The 17756-nt window shown below is 42.2% G+C and overlaps 1 protein-coding gene across 4 annotated transcripts in view; it reads left to right on the top strand.

The window, feature by feature from the left end:
* Positions 1–17756, top strand: part of SGCD (sarcoglycan delta) — a 401606-nt gene that overhangs the window by 185117 nt on the left and 198733 nt on the right. The window contains exon 1 of one of the 4 annotated variants that reach the window (XM_035105741.2): positions 15535–16123. The exons of the other annotated variants lie outside the window; for them this stretch is intronic. The gene's annotated coding sequence lies outside the window, so the exon portion shown is untranslated. Of the gene's footprint in view, positions 1–15534; positions 16124–17756 lie in introns of those variants that run through there. 4 annotated transcript variants of the gene reach the window in all.

Below are 17756 nucleotides of genomic sequence, written 5' to 3'. Positions count from 1 at the left end.
TGTGTTGCTGTGTGGCCTGGCAACCAGACCCTGTGTTGTGGGTGGGAACATTTGGATGGCCACAACACCTATTGGTGGTCCCTCGATGCTGGGTGCAATTTGACCAATGGGATGCCAGCTAAATGCTATCAAGGGACCTCTATTTAAGCCCATGTACGTGTCTCTGAGCTTCCTCTTTTGGACCAGTGCATCGGAACACCCGCCCACCTCTCCCTATATTTAGAGCTTGCACACAGTACCTTGCTATGCCGTCATGTGTCGTCTGTTGTTGGGACAGGGGCATGGCAGGAATTTTCCCCACTTGGCAGATTGGCTGGTGCCATTTGGGATTTGCCTGCCACGTAGCAAATTATCACAACTTGTAAGGTTGCGGATAGGCTCTGGTTCAGGTGATAGGGGTGGCAGAATGGTCTGTCCATCCCTTTGCAATGGGTATTCCGTTAAAGGAATCCAGGGACTCATTGGTTGGCAGGGGCGTAGGAAGATAGGGGTGGTGGGGGGAGCACGCCCCGAGCGACGCAATCCCAGGGGTGCCATTGCCGCTGCCCGCCCCGCCCCTGCGCACGTCACGCCCCGCCCCAAAATGTGCGCTATGTCACTATGCATGGTGCGCCCCGCCTCCAGAACGTGCCCCGCGTCGCTGGGGGCAGCGCGTATGCTCTCCGCCCCCGGTGGCAGAGCATGAAGCTCCGCTGCTGTTGGTTGGTCAGCCCTGAGAGGGGTTGTGTCCTGAGCCAGAGACCAGGGGGACATCTGGCTGGTGGACTGGCTTGACCCCGCTTTCCACTGTGCCGGGTGTTTCACCCAAGGCAGACCTATGGTGTGCCCTGAGTCAGCGCTACCTACAACGGTGCAGGGAGCTAGTCGAACCAGAGCCTATGCATCCACTCACTTGATTGTAATCAATAAAGTTGTGGCCTAAATTCTGCCAAAAACCAAACCAAAAATTTGAGTCTTGTCTGAATTTATTTGAGGGTGGTTAAAAGCTCTACACATGAAAATACCCACACGAGTACCACTCAGGAAGAGTTAAATCTCAGTTGCAGTGAGGGAAGAGGAGAAAAAACAGAAAATCTGTATGGATATGTGCCTTAGACCATTACAGCCCTGTGGAAAATTTCAAGGATATCAAAGGTATAACCCTTGTAAATAAACCTCCCGCCGCCGCCACATAATGTATTTTATTTATGTATTTGTTTTTAATGTTCTGAAAACAGCATCTTCATCCACACATGGAATCCAAGCTGGTATAGATAAAAGAAGGGAGCCTTCATTCACAAAAATGATTCTGAGTCATCCGAGTCTTCTGCCGGTGACAGGCAAACAGAAAGCAATTTTTGTCAGTTTCCCCATCAAAATGTATATTCTGATCTTATTTGAGTTATCCTTCTGTCTCCCATGCAGGTTGCTGAGCCCACACCCTGCTTACGTTCAGTACAGTGGTACCTCAGTTTATGAACACAATTGGTTCTGGAAGTCTGTTCATAAACTGAAGCAAACTTTCCCATTGAAAGTAATGGAAAGTGGATTAATCTGTTCCAGGCGGGTCCACGGAGTACTCAACCTGAAGCGTACTTAACCCGAAGCATGGGTGTAATTGGTTCCGGACGTCTGTTCATAAACTGAAGCGTTCATAAACTGAAGCGAACTTTCCCATTGAAAGTAATGGAAAGTGAATTAATCCGTTCCAGATGGGTCCACGGCGTTCGTAAGCCGAAAATTCGTAAACCGAGGTGTTCATAAACCGAGGTTCCACTGTAGTGCCAAAGCACCTGGTATAATATGCAGGGCATTTTCTGGGCCTAGCTTTCAGTTCCTAAATCATTAACTCTCTGCAAATTGCACAAATATTAACTTAGTTCTTAGTTTGTTAGCATCATAGCTGACTCCATATTTCTAGAAAACTATTTGCCCTGATACATCAAACAGAGTTGACATTTAAATGCATTGTTCTTCTAATGCAGCTAGCAAATATAGTTGACTCTTATGAATAAAGAGTGGGTTTGGGGCCTCAAAGACAGTAAACCACTTGGTTTGTGTATCTTTTAAATACACATTGTTATGTGTATCAACATTGCTTAAAGCATAACACTAATATAATCTTCCTTAGTATCTGCAGAGGCCCACATTTGAGGGAGAATGCACTTAAGTGTCAACCTTGCTTGATATGGCGGTCACTTGCCAAGGATATTTATAGATCTGTTTCAGAAGGGATGGGCTTACTAGCAATTCAGGTGGTCACCTTTTCTGGTCTGTCACCTTTTCTGTCCCCTCTTCTCTCCATCATTCACTAAAGGGATGGCAGGGCTCCCAGAGTGGCCGAGAGAACAATAGTACTGATGGCAGAGGTGTGTCCAGATGGTCTCAGGTGATGGGTTTTTTCATCTCCTCTCCATCACTCACAGTTTCTTCCCACTTTAACTATCTTTTTTAAAAAAATAATTTTTATTAATTTTTAGAAAAAGAAAACACATACAAAGTATACAACATAAACTCTGTCCCTTCATTTTCCCTCCACCCACAAGCCCACCTCTGCCACCAGTGAGACCCATGGGTATTGGGGAACAAAGGGGTCCATTTTAAGCTGGGTTTGACCTCCCCCCTCCTTCCTCCCCCCTCATCCCCCCCCTGCCACTGAGAGGACAAAGGCGGAGGATCTCTGGGGATTGGCTTATCCCCCAGCTATTTCTTCACTGTACTGGAAAAAAGAAAAACAAGGAAAAAAGGGGGAAAAAAAGCAAAAATGAAAAGGGGAAAAAAAAGGAAAGAAAAAAAAGGGAAAATGAAAAATATTAATGGCTTCCACGACTCTCCTCCTCCTGGATTTCCCAACCTCTTTACATAGTTATGGCGGGTTTTCTAATCCAATTCAGAATCTTATTCTTATAATATTAACACAATCCTCCTCCTCCTTCATGCTGTCCCCCTCTGAGCCCCCCCCCTGCCACTGGGGTAGCCCGAGGAGTCCAGCAGTCAAAAGGTTCCATTTTTGTGTCTGGGTTTCCCTCCACCCTTCCCTCTCCCCTCAAGGCACCCCCTGCCACTGGGTACCAAGAGTAAGAAGGGGGAGACAGGCAGTTTCCCACCCAAACACCTCCTGATCACCAAAATTATTCAAAAACAAACTCTAAGCATATTTCCTCAGCCATTCTTTTTACTCCCTCCAGAAAGCTCTTAACCTTAAACTATAAAAATCTCTCCTCCCCCCCCCCAATGTCCCTCCTCCCAATTGGATCAGCATATCCTTTAACAGGCCAAGATTCCGACACCGTTGTTCATAAACCAAAAAAAGTACCTTAAACTAAATTTTTTACCCCACACCAATTCTTTCCCACATCCACTTCCAGACCTCTGCTCCTCCCTCTTTCTGCCTTTCCCTCCCTTCACTAACACCATTCAACATTTCAGTCTCTCCAGGATTTTCACTTCCATCAATCTTCTCTTCACTTTGCTTCTCCTTGTCGGCCTCATCTCTTTGTTCTGATCTTTGTTTTTCATCATCCAACACATATTTTTTATGGTCTGAATCAGTCTCCAAATTGTCCTCAAATTGTTGCTCCTCACACACAATCTCATAATCAAAATTGTCCTCTAAATCTTGCTCTTGCACCTCATTCTCCTTTTCTGTTGGATTGAAGCATTGCCTTTCCTTGTAGATATCTTCCCATGTTTGTAGATAGCCCAGCACAGCCTCCTGGAAAGCTCGAGAGAATTTTGTTTTCATAGTTCACTTGACCACAGGCAGACCAGAGATAAGGGCAGAAGGGTACTGGAAAATTCCTCTCTACCACGTTGTCGGCTCCATCTTGGCTGTTCTTATCCTTTGTCTTTAACCTCATCAGATTTCAAATTTACAGTCCACTTAAATCCTTTTAAAACCTTTTGAATCAATTTTTCCAATTCACAGGAATAAAATCATCTTTCTTAATCCTTTAACAATTTGACAGCTTTTGACAGCTGTCAAAGCGTCCTCCCCCTTGTTGCTGCTGAACCTCAAGGGGCAACGACACCGGGGGCTGGGGAGGTTTGGAAAAGTCTTTCTTTCTCTCAGGTCCGCAATCTTGAAAGAAGTTTTCCCTTTTCGGCTTAGGAATATTTAATGCGCCTCCCGATTGTCCATTTGGAAGAGACCGGCTTCCGTTACTTTAGAATCTCTTCCTATCTTCAAATTTAAAATTTTAAAGATCCGAATGGAGATTTGACTTACTTTGAAGAAGTCTTTTATTTCCTTGGAAGAATCCGCCGCTTGCAGGCTGAGGACTCGGAGCTTCACTTCAAGGAGGTAAGATGAAACCCAAAAATGGCTCCCGCGACTCCACTCCGCTGGCTCTCGATTGCTCTACTGAGCTCTCGGGCAGCAGAGGATTCGCGTCCGGAGCAAACAGCTGGGCACTATGTCACCGGGACTCTCTACCCGGTGTTTTTTCGGGGAGTCCACTCGCTCTGCGGACTTCCCCCCCCCTCCATGAAGCCAGGGACTTCGGAGCACGAAGTCCCTGCGTCCAACTTCACCAGCGCGACGAATCGGAAGCCACTTCCCACTTTAACTATCTTTAGACAGTTGAAATATTTTTACAATGAAATGATTAAATTTTTTCTTTTCTGTACCACAAAAAGTAAATGGAATTTGTTTCTTCCAGTGACTGAAATACACAACATTATGTGATAATAATATGATTTGGTATCCTACATATTCTCCTGACAACACCTTAATTGGCTTTTTATATGGGTGCCTATGTGCTGCTGGATTGCAGTTTTGTGACGTGAAATGGAACCCCAGTTGAGCTAAGAAATTAAACCCTTGAAAGAAATATCCATTGAAAGTCCTTTTCCTCTCTTCTGTATATTTTTCATATCATTTCATCTCCCCATGGCATACTTGCTTTAGATATGCTATCTGCAAAATCAGCTTTCAAGGGAAACCATTGGGTTCATTCTATAATTAATTTCTACCTATGCTTTAATTAATAGTGCTTTTGTATCTCCTTTTTTAATTATCCTAGCATGACCTCCCACAGAAAAGAAAGTTTAAAAAACTGAAAAGAGAGCCTGTAGGTTAAACACACTACTGCAGTTCTTTGCCTTAGCATTGTTGCTGTCAGATGTTCCTCTGGTATAAATTATGCCACTGAAGGTTTTAGGATTCAAAGACATAAGACAATGATGCCAGTTTTAACGTATCAGGCATAAAGAGGTATGCCCCGACAGATTATGATACAAATTAAAGTGTGAATATTTAAAAATGTGTTATAACATTTGCCTTGCCTGATTATCTGGGTGCCAGTTGCTAATGTATTCCCAGTTTTATTGGCATACTTACTGAAGTGCACTCAGGTCTGTGCTTGTGGCATATATGGGTGAGATGAGTCCTTAAAGGTTTGGAAACTGCTGCCTTAAGTTTTGAAGTGCATAATCAAGTTCATTCTAGGTACATTTAAATTTTACATTGAAGCGTCTATTTTATTAAAGCCATTTGGCATATGTAGGACCTAATCTTTTTTTAAAGACTTCTGAAAGGTATAAGGATTCAATAGACTGAGTTTCCCTTATAGGGAGTAGAACATTGGGTCAAGTAGATCAATACTGAGTACTGTTGACTGATAGTAGCTGTCCAAGTCATGGCATTCTTCAAAGTTGTGAACGGACCTGGGACCTTATATAATAATAATAATAATAATAATAATAATAATAATAATAATAATAAATTATAATATATTATTTATACCCTGCCCATCTGGCTGGGTTTCCCCAGCCACTCTGGGCGGCTTCCAACAGAAAAATGAAACACAGTAATCTATTAAACATTAAAAGCTTCCCTGAACAGGGCTGCCTTCAGATGTCTTCTAAAAATCTGGTAGTTTTCCCCCTCTTTGACATCTGTTGGGAGGGCATTCCACAGGGCGGGCACCACCACCGAGAAGGCCGTGGGCCAGGAATCAGCTTCACCTGCTGAACAGCAGCCAGAAGGAGGACTGACTCCACCTGCAGTTGATCAACCTTCAAGGACACAGAGGAGAGGGAACTGATGAGAACCAGCTGGCTTTAGCCTTCTTAAGCAGAGCTTTAGGCAGCAGTCAGATGCTGGTAACAATGCTTGTGGTTCCTGGTCCTACCTTGCTGCTTCTTGCACATCTTGACCCTTGATCATTGAATTCCATCACCCCAGACCATCTGACCTGACCCTAGGTTGGACCTGACTTTGGATGATGACTCTGCCTCCAGGCAAGTAGACCTCATAGACTCTTCTGGTTGACAGGCCTCCCACTCCACAGAGCTCTTCCCGTGGTTGCTCAGCAATGAGTCTATGACATCAACCACCATATTGCATAGTTACTATGATCTTTCTAATAATCTCAGATATCTCTGCTCCTGATAAATTTTGCCTGCCTGCTTCGGAGATCCTAAAGGGAAACAATTCTAGTTTGGGGGGGGGGGAATACCAGCTCTCTTAACAACCTACGGTACTGCAAATGATAAACATATATGCAGCCACCAGAAAATGCATAGCGGTACCAAAGGCAGGTTATATAAATTCAGGAGCTTGTGATTTCTCTTAGCCATTAATTAGAAATAAACTTCCAAGGAGAAGAAGCAAGTTGGTTAGCACTTGAATAGGTGCTGGTCATGGCTTGAGAATACCCAAATGAAGGAGCTCTAATTTGTCTGAGATAAGGCCTGGATTTACCTGTTCTGTTGTTGGGCATGGAGAACAGGTAGGATTTTTGTATGAGCAAGCATTTTCTGTCACATCCTCATTCCATAGAAAAATAGTGCTTCTATTAGACTCCTGCTAACAAGCTGGAAATAATGCCAAGACATTGGCAATAGCAAAATATTTTCTCATCATGGAAACTTCATTTATAGCACATTCTCAAATTCAAGCACATTGTCATTTTGTGTACTTCGAATCAAAGCATTGCTGTGCTTTCTAAATCGGTGACTATTCGGAGCAGCTTTTTGATTGAAATACTTGTAACAAATCTATAAATTGTAATATCGACACAGATCAGCAAAACCATATGCCTGATTTCTTCTGCTTGTCATTGCAACCAGATCATATCAACACCATACATTTAAAGCACATAACATCCTCCATAGACTTCTGGGAACAGTAGTTTGTTAAGGGTGCTGAAAATTGTAGCTCTGTGAGGCGTAAGTTATGATTCCCAGGCTTCTTTGGGAGAAGCTAAGTACTTTAAATGTGTTGGGTTTTATTTTATCAGAATTCAAATTTGCTTTTAAAAAATTACGTCAGGGCAAATACTTACCCATATATTGTTGTTGTTGTTTAGTCATTTAGTCGTGTCCGACTCTTCGTGACCCCATGGACCATAGCACGCCAGGCACTCCTGTCTTGCACTGCCTCCTGCAGTTTGGTCAAACTCATGTTCGTAGCTTCAAGAACACTGTCCAACCATCTTGTCCTCTGTCGTCCCCTTCTCCTAGTGCCCCCAATCTTTCCCAACATCAGGGTCTTTTCCAAGGATTCTTCTCTTCTCATGAGGTGGCCAAAGTATTGTAGCCTCAGCTTCACGATCTGTCCTTCCAGTGAGCACTCAGGGCTGATTTCCTTAAGAATAGATAGGTTTGATCTTCTTGCAGTCCATGGGACTCTCAAGAGTCTCCTCCAGCACCATAATTCAAAAGCATCAATTCTTCGGCGATCAGCCTTCTTCATGGTCCAGCTCAAATATACTCAGCTCAAATACTCAGGGGGCATATATTTGTGCATGGTGAAGGTGATCAACCCAGGAGCAGTGGGAAAGGAACACTGGAAAACATTATAAACAACTAATATAATATTTGCCGCATCTGAATGCCAGAACTATATGGTACGCTAATCTGTTGGGAGAACTTTGTCTGCTTCCACGGGTTTCTGATCAGATGAAGATTAGTTAGAATTCTCTTCACAACTCAAGATGGCATGAGAGGTGGCCAACTACAGTGGACCCTCCGGATACGAATTAAATTCATTCTGGGGGTCCGTACTTAACCCAAAAAGTCCGTAACTGGAGGTGCCACTTCTGCGCACGCACATGGCACAATAGAGTGCTTCTGCACACGCATGCGGTGCGCAGAGTGCTTCTGCACATGCATTGAAACCTGGAAGTATACATTTCCGGGTTTGCCAAGTTTGCAACTCAAAAGTTAAGTATCCAGAGCGGTACGTGACTTGAGGGTCCACTGTATATGCATGTGAGGCTCAACTAACAAGTGGTTAAGAGTAAACTGCATTCATCCAGAACATCACAAGATTTCTACATGGCTGTATGTATCCTGTGGAGGCATGTCCTTCTCTAGAATCCTGTTTATGACTTTCCTTATATTATTCCTATGGTCTGCTCCCTTTCCAGTTTCACTGTGGTCTACCCTTATTAACAGTCAGCTGGCTGTGGTACCGTTCTGTTATTGTTTCCTCCCTTGGTCTGTGTCATATTTTATACATTTACTGAGAGATTGCTGATTGCAGACACCAAACAGGTATAAAAATAGCACATTTGTTGTAATGTAGATCATTAAAATTCATACGCTGTACCGAGACTTGGTTCCTGTGCTTTCTGGACAGGCCTGTTAACCTTTGAAAGATTTGCAGAGGCATTTCTACAATGGAATAACAAAAATAGGCAAGTGGAAGAGTCTACAGGGCAAGAATAGCTGGAGAAGGTACATGTGTGTCAGACAATGGACCTGTAAAAAGTTTGTTAGAAAATATTAGGATTCCCCCCCCTCACATTCCATTTCTCCTCCCTTCTAAAGGCCACTGCTGCCTGCATTATTTCTGTGAGGAAGTAGAACATTTTGCACTTTTTCTTCTTCATGAAACTACAATGCTATAACCTCTCTTGAGTCTTCAATGGAGCAGCATTTTTGAAGTTATTGTAGTCCCATGATATATTTGTTCAGGCAATGAATAGCCAGAACTGTAGCTGAGCAAGAATTCTTGTTCAGTGCTTGCTGAATGTGAGGGCTGCTTCTTCCAAATGGTGGTTTAATTTATCATTCATAATAGGTTTTGTGTGAAATTCTTGAGCTCTGACCTTTAGAGTGGCCATATACTGCAACAGGCACTTCCTTCCACTTTGACCACATATGGCAAATCTAAGCTTTATTTGTTTATTTGTCAGCATTGTACTCAGGATAGCTGTTTGTTTATATCCATGGTGTAGAATGGCACAGGCCTTTTATGGGTTTACGTTTGCATAGGGAATCTACTGACATTGCAGGGCTGTGCCACTGTCTCTCACCATGTTTAACTTATCTATGAATGGAATAGGTAGAATGGGAAGCAGCAGAGTAACTTAGCCACCTCAGTATACCTGTACTTGATATATATTCTCTCTATATCAGTATATCAACTCATTGGTTTCCAGTCCCTTGGACTACCAAAAAATTAAAAAGGAAAGAAAATTCTGTTTAAACACTAACTGCAGAGGGGCAAAGAAAGAGAATAAAGAACACAGCTGCACACTAGTTTGAAAATAGGAATACCTGTGTGTACAAACACAGGTAGTAGCTGCCACTTTAGATGGTTTTATTGTGCAAAGATGTTACAATCGCAGACCGCTATGTGCAAAAGCGCAATGTAAAAAAATAAGCCACCTTTTGGTGTACATATGCAAAAAGTCCTGTGTTCAACCCTGATCATCTTCAGGTTGGGCTAGCAAAGACTGTCTGAAACCATGGACTCAATACTGCAGCAGATAGACCATGGTCTGACTTGGTATAAGGCAACTCCCTATGTTCTTGAATCGTACGCTCAGGCCATTTGGAGTTTGTGAAGGGAAGACTACTAAAATGAAAACATCCTGCACAATACAGGTACAATGCATCTAAGGTTGCGTTTCCTTCCTGGATAAGACGGACAGTGCTGAGGTCATGTCTCCTCTGATTGAATGGATACTGAATAAAAATTGTGGTTTCCATGGCAGTTTCTGAAGATGTAAACACCACTCCTCCCTCAGTTCCTTAACATCACAATTAAAATCCCCAGTGCTGTTAGTCCATAGACACAGTACTTTTCTGGCTGGCCTGTTTGGCTACATGCTGTACTACAAGCATCTTGCTAATGAGCTTATTAAAATTGTTTTGTGATACGCTGCACATGGGCTCAGTTCAGACGTGTCAGATTATGTACCCAGTGTTTTAAAACAAAAATAACACGTCAGCAGTTGACACATGTTATGCTTTGTATCCTAAACAGAGTTAAACATGATGATGATGATGACAAGAAATGAATGGGCATGCTGTTCATAACAGCCAGGTTTGAGTTGACCAACAACTGTGCCGTCATTATTATTATTTTGATAAATCACATTTCTTTGTTGATAAGGTCACAGTAAAACAGCAGGAAGCTCAACCTTTTGCTCCAACTGATTATCATTTCAGGCTGAGGTGGCAATTTTCCTTCATCAGGGCAGTATATTAGGATGAAGCTTGTAGAGCAGCAGCATGCAACTTGCATTGCCAGTGAACAAAAGCGAGAGTTGCTCAGATAAGGATAACAAATGTGGACACATTAAGATTTAATGGGGAATTCATTACTGACCTTGCCAAGGGAATATCAGCTCACACATCTGCATAATATGCAAGTGTATCCTCGGCACATTTTATTTTTGTGGGTTTAAGGCAGACCCCGTTTGGAATAAAAAACCTGGAGGAAGCCATTCATACCACAAATCATGTTTCCCCCCCCCCCCTTCTCATTAAACACCTGCCATATTGCATATGATTTTGTTTCAGAATGGTAATGCGGCCTCAAAAATTACAGCCCGGGTAGTTTAAAAGTCATTCAAGGTAGTTAACCTTAAGTTTGCCTGAGAAATGAAAAGGAGCAATTTTTATTTTACCTTATCATAAGCTCTGTAAGCCTGGAAGTCTTGAATTATTTCTGAGAAGAGCCTGCAAATGATAGAATTAGTTGGGTAAGGGCTGAGATTGGCAGGGGCGGAGCACATTTGGCTGGAAGGTCAGTTTCCAGCTCAGGTTCTAGGGCAAATTCTACAGCACAGTGTATATAAAATGTGATCTTTGCAGGTAACTTATTCATGAGTAGAATTTACTCCTTGAGTTACAAGATTGACATAGATCATTTTTAATGTTACTCGTCACCACAGAAGTGGCAAAGGGCAAGGAGGCACTGTATCTTCACTGCAATAAACAAGCCAGTTGTCTAACTCCTCCTTATACTGGTATGGTGGGGTCTTCTGTTTTCTTTTTAAAACTCACAGAAGAAATATAAAAGTGGAGAAAACAGTTTCTATTTAGCTGTTTATCATAAACTTTAACCTTCAGAGACCCTCTGGTTCAGATTATCTGATTCTGTATTGCTGTTCAGTCAATATCAAACACAATTCCCTCTCATATAAACAAACACACACACAACAATAAAAGCAAAACTAATTTCACAGCAGTAGTATCTGTTGAACCATTATACCCCCTATACTGTCATGCCAGCTTGAATCAATTATTGCAGGATTATTTAATCCCTCCATATATGTAGGTATAGAGATATACTCGGAGTTAAACTTATTAGTTGAAACAATCTTCTTTTGCCTCCTTTCTTTTAAACTAAACCTTTTTATTGTAAAACACACCAGTGCACACATAAAAATATAACCATTTTTGTGCAAGAATAACAATTTATTTCCCATTTTTTTCTAGAACCAGTTACAATATCAATTAGAAATAATAAAGATATTTCAGGAATTTAGCTTGAATGGGAAGTTACCTATTTTGCAATGTTGTTGTTGTTGTTTAGTCGTTTAGTCATGTCCGACTCTTCATGACCCCATGGACCAGAGCACGCCAGGCACTCCTGTCTTCCACTGCCTCCCGCAGTTTGGTCAAACTCATGTTTGTAGCTTCAAGAACACTGTCCAGGCATCTCGTCCTCTGTCGTCGCCTTCTCCTTGTGCCCTCCATCTTTCCCAACATCAGGGTCTTTTCCAGGGAGTCTTCTCTTCTCATGAGGTGGCCAAAGTATTGTAGCCTCAGCTGCAGGATCTGTCCTTCCAGTGAGCACTCAGGGCTGATTTCCTTCAGAAGGGATAAGTTTGATCTTCTTGCAGTCCATGGGACTCTCAAGAGTCTCCTCCAGCACCATAAGGTGATGTCTCTGCTTTTTAAGATGTTGTCTAGGTTTGTCATTGCTTTTCTCCCAAGAAGCAGGCGTCTTTTAATTTCATGACTGCTGTCACCATCTGCAGTGATCTATTTTGCAATACATTCTGCTTTATTGTAAACCTGAGTAAGTCCAAATGGTTCACAGTCAATATGCCCCCAGAAACCTGAAGGCAACTGATGGTGTTTAGCAGGTTACACATGAACTTAGAAACCATGAACTTGGATATCGGGTAAACCATGAACTTAAACCATTTAACAGAATATAAACACAGGGAATTGCTGGCTGTATCTGAAAACTCATGGGGAAATTGTCACCATATATATTATCCTGGCTCAGCAAGATAGCTAAAGTTAAAAGGAACATCTTACCACAATTATTGTTTCTGTTCATCAATATTGCACTTGGACGTGACTACACAATAGTGTATAGCTGGCAGAGTTAATAATGAAAATAATCCATGGCCCAAAGAATCCACCAAGTACTTCACCACCACCCCTTAAAAAATAGCAAAGGTGGTTTAGGAGTACCTAATATTGTAAATGCTCTAAGATTAACCTTTATAAAGGATTAGTATTGACTAGATAAAGTGCTCATAGCAAAGCAAGAGCATACTAGGAGAAATTTATCAAACTTGTTATGATTCAAACCACCAAGTCTAATACACAAAAATACCACCACCACCCATTTACAGAGCATGAGCCTGACACAGTTTTAGCTCATTGACACTCAGTATTTGAAAGGTTATTAAGTTTCTTCTCAGTTGCTTTTACTGCACTGCAATATCCTTGGTTTTCTGAAGGGCACCTTCTGTTTCCTCTTCTGCTTCTGCATGTTAGACAAGTTGGTAGCCTTCCTACGACTCAGTTCACCCAGCCATTCTTTTAGATTCCCCACCCCCCATCTGTGCTTGCTTTTTTTTCTCATTGCAAACACTTTGAAAATATTTATTGGCCCCTTTTGGATTATTCAGATGACTAGTCCACCAGCAAATATGTGCAGTGTGTTCTCTACATGGGGAAGCATTCAAACATGAGATCCTTCACATTGACATTGGCATTGAAATACTCTTCATGCTCAGAAGGATGTACTTGGCAAGCCAATTTATTTCTGTAGTAAGGAGACTCTCCATGTAGATGCATCCTACTGCAGAGATAATGTACCGTAACTGTCCATTCCATGCTTCACACACACACTCACACACACACACACAACTGTGTGTGTTCCTGCAACTGAAAATATATCTGGCTGCATTTCATCATTCTATCTTGCTCTCCTCGTACATAACATGTTTGATTTGGTTTCATTTTATGTTACTAGCTTGGCTCTTGTACAAAGATTCAGTTTAAATAGGGTGACAGGATAAGCAGTGTCTGCACTGAATTTTGGGTGTGGTGGATGAATCGCTTTTAGCACTGATGGTTAAATTCATATTCTCCCTTGCAATCACATGATACTTAGAAGGTTAGAATTAAAACAGTATCTGAATATGGGAAGACGGCAAGAGGAGAAAATAGAAGAGAAGAAAGTAACAGTGTACAATGGAATGACTGGATTGAGAAGAATCAGGCTGGATGGAGTGCAGGCCATCAGACCCGACACTAGGAAATGCAGTTAGTAATGATTGAAGCACATATAAGCAAAAGAAGGGATCAAAAAGAGAGCAGGAAATTATAAGTCAAGGAAGAAAAGGATAAAAGACTGGGGAGGAGCCATAGCCCAGAGGTAGACCATATATGTAGCTTTCAAAAGGTTTAGGGTTTAGTCCCTCGTGTCTCCAGATACAGCTGGAAGTCTGAAATTCTGGAAATTCATGAAAATGTAAGAAGGGCTTTGTTTCAGACCCATCTAATCCTGCATTTTGCTCTGGAAGTGGCCAACCATAAGCCTATGGGGGCATAAGCTCAAGAGCACTCTGTCTGCTTGAGTTTGCCAAATCCATTTAAACCCTTTTCATGTTAGTGGAAGCCTTAACTATAGTTTATGCGTTCTGTGAAGAAGTTGTGTCCTGAATCTTTTAAAATTCAGCTTTGTTGGATGATTTTTGGTTTATTATGAGAGATGGAGAAAAACTCCCTATCCATTTTCTCCACAGGGGTGTAGGAAGGGAGAGGCGATAGGGTCAGCGCGATCCCGAGGGCGCCATGGCGGCTGCCCACCCTGCCCCCAGAATGCGCCCCCTGCCCCTCCGGGCGGCGCGCCACACACCCCAGAATGCGCACCACGCCCCTCCGGGTGGCGCGTCACACCCCCAGAATGTGTGCCACGCCCCTCTGGGTGGTGTGCGCCAGCCCCGCCCCCGGTGCCAGAGCATGAAGCTCCGCCAGTGTTTCTCCACACTATGCACAATCATATAAACTAATGAAGACATGGAACAATATATGACAGTGACAGGCAGAAGTAGAAGGGTAGACTTTTTAAAAGAAAAATCAAATGGTAGAAAAAGAAGTTGAGCTGCTTTAATATTAAAGAGTGCAAAATAAACTAAAGTTGAAGAGAATTGACCTCCCACCTCTAGTTTAAGGGGGACTTTACTCTCCAGCTTCCTGTAATCACAAGGTACACGGAGATGTTTTGTACGAGCCCATTGAACCAAAATAGTAGGCTACACACTCATACGTGGCATGCATGCTCTTAAGAAGAACAACTTGCTGTTCAAGAGCTCATGAAGCTATAGGGGCAAATTCAATTTAACATTCTCTAATAACTCTTTTGGGGAAGTGTGAAAGGACATATTTAGGAATAAGAAGAAAATGGATTAACCAAAATAAAAATGACCTTAAAAAACAAACAAACCAAAAAACAAAACCCAACAACACTATTTCCTGTAAAGGATTTCCTTTCTGTATGGTTACCTTGACAACTCTGCTACTTCTCCCTCCTTCCCTCCCTCCCTCCCTCCCCTCCCCTGCCCCCCAAATTGGTGGCACTTAATTGATTGTAGAGGAGGTATGAAGGGGGCAGACAGATCTGTTTCTGTTGGTTTGATTGTTACTTGTTATCCCCCTGCACAAACACATGTCAATTTCATGACATCTTAAGCAGCGAAAGCTATTTGGCATCTTAATCCATGGTATCATCTGGAAATGAAAAGTATCAAGAACTGGGACTCATTCTGACAAACGGGACAATCTCTCTCTCTCTCTCTCTCTCTCTCTCTCTCTCTCTCTCTCTCTCCACACACACGCACACACACACACACACACACACTGTAGGAAAAAATATATATTTTGTGAGGGATTGTCAGGGTAAAAAAGAGTGAGAGAGCTCAGACATAATTGTAGTATTTTTAGCATCTGCAGCTTACAGCCGTGCATGTCAATATTAGAATACAGCAGCAATGTGCTGAGCAGAGCCTAGAGATTCTAAAAATACGCTTTCCCTTTTCGCAACTGAAATTAAAATGAGACAGCGGCATAGGTAAAGGGAGGCTGGCAAGGAATAGAAATCTGAATTCCTTTCCTTACTAGGTTTCGTGAGTTTGAGAAAGTTTTCTTAATTTTATCTTGGGATCTTTGATACACAAGCGGCAAAGGCAATAAAACTCCCTTTGTCGAAGCCAAAATATTACCAGTGTCCACAGTTGCTGCAGAAATGATTTGCATTATAGTTCCAAATGCGAAACATTTTGAGCTCCAGCGCTTATTGCGGAGGAGTGATTGTATGTGGGGAAGGGGGCTCTTTAATGCAAAACACATGTGTTTTCAATTGATATCTGGAGCCAGACCAGTAGCTGTAACTTGGCCTGACAAAGCCTTATTGAAGTAAAAGACAGAGTGTGGTTTCAAAGCAGTTAGAAAAAGAACGGGAATGCTGTTCAGGAAATTCTTCAGGCATGGGCAGGGACTTGGCCACAGTTCTGCTGTTGGAAAATCTGACAGGGACAGCTTCTAAACGCAGGGTAGGCCCCGTACAGCTCTGAAGGCAACGCTGCATCTTTCCCCCACACCCCTGCTAGACTCCCTGGATCTAGCAGTTTCCTCTGACTTCTGAAAGAGAGAGGTAAGAAGCTATTGTTCTTTCTCCCGGTTTGGCATTTCTGTTCCTTTGTTCTGATGTAGAAGGGACTATTTGTACTCAGTTCATTGATTAAAGGGAAGGAGGAGAAGTTGGAAATCCACCAGGCTGTTTGCAAAACAACAGCAAAATAATAATAATAATTAGGGTTTGCCGCCCTTCTAACTTTTTTCTTAAGTTCTGATCTTACAGAGAGAACTGCTTTGGTGTTTTTTCTTCTCTTCCTTATACAGGCATACACATTTGCCAACTTATTCCTCCCCTTGTGGAAATGCCACTTGTAAAATATCTCTTAAGGCTGAATAACTACAAACTTGATGAAGTTCCATAGCATGGTTTAATATACAGTGTGTCATAATTGTAGTAAATGCAAATGTAATGTATGCGTATATAGGCTATTGTGGAGTAGTTTCGAAGCAGGCTTGACTAAATAGCTTGGTGTACACATTTGTAAGACATAAGGACATTGCCTTGGTGTTATACGGTAGTTATTGTGTTTATTTCTCTGCATTTTGCCCAAACTGGAGTAAAATGCTAGGAAACACATCGCGATATGCAGTTTTTCTGTGAGTATCTTGAAGGATAAGTGTTGTTTTTTAAAGTAACATACTTCTGTTCCACTTGCCACTTCTTTCCTGATGAAGTTTCTTTTTCAAATAAATCGTGAAACTTTTAAGGAAGGAGAGAGACTACCAAATGTATGTCTTATTGCCGTTTGTTTTCATGTACAGTGCCTTTCCTCAGCAGTGACCAATGAACCTTACCTGGCATGTTTGTGCGTAGTTTGAAAGTAACTGAACAGCAGGCTTGTTGATGCATGAAAAAGTCAGAAGTACTTGGGTCCTTGTATCGTCAGACAGCTTTTCATCCCTTTTCTATCTGCCTTACCTCAGCCAGACTAATACACAAAAGCTGATTTTGTTTGGATGTGTGAAAGATTTCCCCTCACCTTGTCCTGGGTGTTTCTTGTTCTTTTAAATGGAAGGACATTAAAAATTAAAAAGCGAATTAACTGAACTATGCACTGGAGAGAAAATCCAAATGTGTTGCTTTAGCAGTAGGGTCAGGGGATACAAACTGAAGCCTGCTGCTTCTCTCTGTACCCCGTGTAGATATTAATACTCTCCATCATGATGAATGCACAAAATGATAGCCCAGTACAGAGCCAGGGTAGAGGTTCCATGGAGGATCAAGTACAAAACAGACTGAGATAGAATGATAAAGATTTTACTACCTACATGAGTTAGAGCAGGCATCCCCAAACTGCGGCCCTCCAGATGTTTTGGCCTACAACTCCCATGATCCCTAGCTAACAGGACCAGTGGTCAGGGATGATGGGAATTGTAGTCCAAAACATCTGGAGGGATGCCTGAGTTAGAGCAATAGAGAAGAATACTTAAGTTGCTGTCAGGAAACTGGAAAAGGAGGTAATAATCTGTCTGGATAAAAATCAAGGTTGGCAGCTGGGTAAACTTAGTGGGTTTAGTCATGAGGTGAAGGTAGGTGTCTGTAAAATAAGACTAAAATGTACATTAAAAAATGGGCATAGGCTGACTAGGTTGGCAGAAGCCAAGTCAGGTAACAAAAGCATTTGTCAGCACCTGCTAGAAACATTCTT

The sequence above is a fragment of the Zootoca vivipara genome, chromosome 2 (assembly GCF_963506605.1).
Source record: "Zootoca vivipara chromosome 2, rZooViv1.1, whole genome shotgun sequence".
Taxonomy (NCBI): Eukaryota; Metazoa; Chordata; class Lepidosauria; order Squamata; family Lacertidae; genus Zootoca; species Zootoca vivipara.
This window is presented reverse-complemented; position numbering and strand designations above follow the sequence as displayed.